Genomic DNA, 6000 nt, shown 5'->3' on the forward strand with positions numbered 1-6000 from the left:
ACGAAATCGGATGCCACCCGGATGCGCCATACTGTTCTAAGACGGCCCCTAGGCCATCGTGGCTAGCGTCACAAATGATTCTAGTTTCACGGTGAATGTCGAAATTTCGTAATTCGACAAAAATTTTCCACAAGCAATTTTAATTGTTGGAACGCATTTTCGCAAACGGGTGTCCAGACAAAATTGTTATTTTGGCTCAGTAGTGGCCTTAACGGTGCTCTTAACTCGGCAAGTTTGGGTAAAAATTTGTGTAAGCTGTGTAACGAACCCATCAAGGATTTCAACTGCTTTCGAGATTTTGGGGTTTTCAAGTCTTCTATTGCTTGTGTTTTTCTTACTAAGGGCGTTATACCACTTTCCCCAATTCGAAATCCAAGCCATTCGCACTCCGTTTTCGCAAATTTGCATTTTCTCAACTTTAACGCGACATTGGAGACGTCCAGCTGTTTAAATATCTTTTCCACTAACGCAATGTGTTCGATTTTAGTTCCTTTTGAAGCAATTAAGATATCATCAATAAACGCGTTGGCCTGGGGGAACTCCTTAAGTAAATTATCTATTACCTTCTGGAATTCCGCCGGCATTGAAGTAAGTCCGTAAAATCCGTTTTTAAAACGATAAATCCCCGTGGATTTTCCGACGACTAGTGAGAAATTGCATTGCTCGCTTGTTTTTTGTTCTAATGCGACTTGTCCGTACGCATATGTGAAATCCAATGTTGTAAAGTATACATTCCCCGAGTTTTTCTCCGCGATAATCTGACTTACTCCGTCAATTAATTCATCAATATTTGGCATTTGGTACTTATTTTTGTGTACCTGTTTATTTAATTCTCTTGATTCTAGTGCTAATTTTATGCTTCCGTCCTTTTTTACTGTAATGACGATAGGAGAGACGAAATACTTATCTGAGCACTCTTGTAATTTTATGATATGTCCTTCATTTATCAGCCGATGAATCTCTCTATCCACCTTTTCTTGTAGACTGATTGGCACCCTACGCCCTTTTTGTTGTATGGGCTTCAAATTTTCAAAAAATTCAGATCTTATTTTCGCATTCCGGATCTTCCCTATCCTAGTAAATAAATTTGGGTACAACTTATAGAAGTATGTTTGCAATTCGTCGTATTCCTCCTCCTCTTGACTGGTCCCTTCCCCTGTGATTCCCTTCATTTTCTTCCTTTGAACTAGCTCGAGACCGAGGGTGCCCATCAGGTCGCGCCCAAGGATTGATTGATGATTTCCGGATATTAGTGACACCTGTGCTGGTGCTGCCCAGCCATTTAGTGACATCATCACTGTTACCTTCCCTAGTATGTTTATTTGGTTGTTGTTGTAATCCAGAAATTCCTCTTTTAACGGTTGTAGTTGAATATTTGCTTTTCCTAACGTTGTTTTTAGGTCGTTTAAGCTAAAGATAGTCACTGGAGATCCACTATCTATCCACAACCACATCTTCTTCCCTGACACCTTCACTTGAACGCGGGCCCCAGGGATCTTTAATTCAGTCTCATTTTTCTTCCTTTTTATCGACATTACCATGTAGTCATCCGATCCCGACGTCATGGATTCATTTTCCCCACACCCCTGCTGATTCACCCACGATACTGGGTCTTCATTCAATTCATTTACGTTCTGCGTACTTTGATGATGCTCATTTTCCTCCCTGGCCAATCCAACTCGTCCACGTCCTCTCCATTGGTTAGTACCCCTTCTAATTCCTCGGCATGTTTGTTCAAAATGTCCCAGTTTTCGGCATGAGTTACATGTTGCTCCTTTTGCAGGACAGCTCGCGATGTGATCCAGGGTAAAATTTGGCATGTCGCAATTGTAGCACCCACGGTTATTTCCGCTTCCCCCACTACTACTTGATCCTTGGGTATATCCTCCACGTCCCGCACGTCCTCGGCCTCGAAAAAAAACCTTGTCCCTTCTTATATTATTTACTGGTTCCTGTTTTATTGAAATTGCTGGAGCTGATGAAGCTGGTTTTCCCGTATATGATTTGTATGCGCGCTCACCACGTTCATATGATAAGGCGATCCGGTAATCTTCCTCCGGTAACTTAGTTGATCGTGATAATTCTCGTTGGCAATCCGATTCCCGCATATTCATAATGAAAATATCCCGAACGTTTTCGGCCGCGTTTGCAAAATCACATCTTCCTGCTAGGGCACTTAGCTCCGCATGAAATTTTTCGAAAATTTCGTTCTCACGTTGTTTTCGTCCGTAGAATAGTCCCCGCTCATGAGTTACATTCCTCTCACGTTGGAAAACATTTTGCATCTCATCCAGGACCCGTGGGTACCGTTCCGTTTTAATGTTAACCGTCGGTTTCCGTGCTTTGAATATGCGTTGCGCCTCATCTCCGATACAAAGATACAAGTTAGACTTTAACTTCTTTTCCGAATCGAGACGGTTTTTTCCATTGACTTCTTCAGGCAACGCCGTGATAGCCGCCGCATTTAGAGTACTCGCAAAATAGAAATCATCGGGATCAATGTCGTATTTTGCTATCATCCCCCAGTGGAATTTAATTATCCACTCCTCCCAATATACTGGAGGTTCCGGCGTTCGTGTTTCCCAAAATGCTACTATATTTAATGGATTTTCCCCCCTCCTTTTTTCTCTGCTGGCTGCGCCATGTTAAATTCGTAAGCTTGAAAATTCAAAAAGGTTGTTAATAAGTTTTATTGTAGGCAAATTGTTAGGCATCAAATCGAAATCTTACTGCACTCTTTTATTTCAGATCCCATCGGACATTAGAGATCGCAAGGTCAAGACAGCAGGTCCCCAGACAGAAAGAAGAATTGATAGCACTTATATAAACTCAAACTGGTGTCTATCTAGAAGAATTGATAGCACTTACATAAACTCAAAACTGGTCCCTATATCACTACCTTTTATTGGAGGCTAATTAGCACCCTACTCCCCTTTTGCTGAACGACTTTTCCCCGACTTTTCTTTTGGTTAGTTCCACGTCTTACTCCTCGGCAGTTATCTAAAAATGACCAAATTTTCGCGTTGCATACGACGTTCCGAACAGGGCAGTTAGGAATTTATTCCAGAGTAAAGTTCGGAGTGTCACAGTTGTAGCATCTCCTCCCACCAGCTGAGTTCGCCTACCGTGCGCTTCCTCTGCCCCAGTCCCCCTGTTACGAAAATATCCTGATTCTCTGCTGATGATCCCTTCAGGCTCCACTTCCTCGGGTGTATTTGTCGAGTGTGACAATTTGCGCTGACTGTCGATTTTTTTCATATTCTTGATAAATATGTCTCGAACATTTTCTGCCGTATGAGTGAAATCACATCGCCGCATCAGTCCACTACTTTTGATCGGAAGTTCTCAATTGTTCCCTAGTCCCTTGTTTCCAACCGTAAAACAAACCCCGTTTGTGCGTGACGTTCCTTGCGCTTTTGATTTATTATTCGGCTTTTTTTCTAACACCCCCTACCCCAACACACGTAAGCATCCATTTCATGGTGTAAAAACAAGTTTTACAAATTAAATTATGAAGAACATGAATGTTTGTCATGTCCTTATTATGGCCTGCATGCCAATTTTTGTACCAATCGGAGGCTCTTTTTCCTTTTTCACCCACCAGCGAATTTTACTAGTAAAATTTTGTTCACATTATCGAACTGATACAAAAGTTGGTATGCGGACTAATTAAGCTATTACAAACATTTTCGGTTTCATACTTAACCTTGTAAAAGCCTTCGTTACAACATAAAATTGATGCATATGTGAGGTGAGGGAGAAAAGGTAAAAGAGCCCAATCGGACAATTTGAACAGTAAGTTTACTAGTAATATTTCGCATGTGGGTGATGTGAAAGAACCCAAAACTTAAAGATAAGTTTGAGGGATTGTCAAAAGCTGAATTTTTTTTGACAACGTGGACACCAGGAAGAGCGAAAGCCATTACGATGATTTCGAACCAAAAAAAACTTAGATAGCAGTATCAGCCAATAGAAATTAATTTTGAACTGTTTTGAGCATGATTATGCATTTTTTCAACCACCGCAAACAGGCTAGACAAAAGTCTGCGGACACAAATATTTAATTTCTTCAATTATGCGGAATTTTTGAGTTACTCTGAGATTTCAAATTTGAGCTATATCAAGGAGCAATTATGCGGGGTTATGCACCGCATATTTCAGCCATTTTGACAGCAAAGACGGGATTGTAGCGAATTGTATGCGGCCCGCTTAGCAAAAGCGGCAAGTGTCAGCTTGAGTCTTTGTTGCAATTGTGAAATTTTCTAACTGCGCTTATTGCCAATGTGCTAACTAAGCGGCGCGCATGCAAATATGTTGGTCCCTGCAAAAACATCGAGTGAGCCAGACTGTTTTTCAAACGCTTTTCCAGTAAACTCATACGATTCCTTTTTAACTAAACGAGCAGAATTTTTGGCAGGGTTTCGCTGTGGCCGACAGATTCCTGTGCACAAAAAAAACCATAAATTTTTTGCGGCGGCAAAAAACGGATAAATTTACAGAAGAAACGCGGTGGATGATGAGAGTACGGAATCAACACAATTGATTGACAAAGATTGACTTTCTATTGTGCAATTAGCACAGAATTACCCAGCCAAAGTCGTTAAAAAAGCTTTTTTTTTCAAACCAGTGTAATTTTGTCTGCGTGGTTTGATGAAAGCATCTGACCTAAAAATTGACTGCATGTTTTTTGTTAGTCATAGTAATATAAGCAAAACCAACAGTTTTTGATAAAAAAAAGTCAAAAAAAGAAAAAATAATAAAAAAAAGTTCAAGCAGTTTCAAATTATATTTCTAAAATTGAGAAAAATTTTGAAAAATTTTTCTTGTTCGAGTAATCACTAGTTTGGCTTGTTTTTACCCAAAAACAAATCGATGAATTTTGGTGTACCTGATTTCGGAAGAAAAGAAGAAGAAAAAACAAGAAAAAAAACAAACTCACACCAAATGCAAAAATCCTCGACATATTTCAAAAGATCGGAACAGAAAAACACTCGATACTTCATAGAAAGTTATCCATAAAAACAAGCACTATCTAGCGATATTACGCTTTGACACGAGTTCCGATCAGCAATAAAGGCGACGCCCTCTAGCGGTTGAGCGCAATCAGCCAACATCGAGTTTCCCACCGAATTTGGTAGAGTTTCATTAACGGGATAAAACTCCCGAACGTGGCAGTGATTATCAGATTCAATTGAATTAATTGAGATAGATAAAGGATGAAACGGATTATTGATTAACTTAGCCAATGAGCTGTCAGATAGCGAATCCGACCACAAAGAATCATAAACCCAGCGGTCCAAGAAATTGCAAGCGTCGAAAAATCGGCAAATAGATTTAACCACATATTGTTCGTCAAAATTACTCGGCCGCGGTGCTTCAAAAGTTGAAAAACGAGATTGATAATACGTCTTTTGACTTCGATGTATTACAGAAATATGTAATACGTCGAAGTCAAAAGGCAACAACCGATCAGCCCATCTAGTTAAACGTGATTGATGAGTCTTGTTTCCCCTATTAGTCTTGAGTGCCGAGATAATCGCTTTATGATCTGTAAGAACTACGAAACGATTACCCAAAAGATAATTACAAAAATGCTCACACGACCAGACAATTGCAAGAATCTCCAACTCGTTTGTTATATTTCTTCTCTTGGTCATTAAGAAATCGAGATGCAAATGCGATTGGAACCCAAAAGTCAGATTCCACTTCTTGCTCTAACTCTGCTCCCAGACCACTATGACTGGCGTCGCACTTGAACCTTGTCTTCCGATTTTGGTCATAATGGAACACTTTTGTGATATTGGCTATCAGCTGAAGAATATATTCGAAAAAAAAACAGTTTGTTGTTCCTCCCCCCACACGAATTTGTTCTTATTACTCGCTTTTAATGTTGGGCGGAGTTGGTCCGAATGGAACTGAAGGTTCGGCAAAAATTGCTGTAAATGATTGAGAATGCCCATGAATGACAGAAGTTGCTTTAACGTTTTTGGTGGTTCAAGA

Source organism: Symsagittifera roscoffensis, chromosome 5 (assembly GCF_963678635.1).
Source record: "Symsagittifera roscoffensis chromosome 5, txSymRosc1.1, whole genome shotgun sequence".
In the NCBI taxonomy this organism is placed as follows: domain Eukaryota; kingdom Metazoa; phylum Xenacoelomorpha; order Acoela; family Convolutidae; genus Symsagittifera; species Symsagittifera roscoffensis.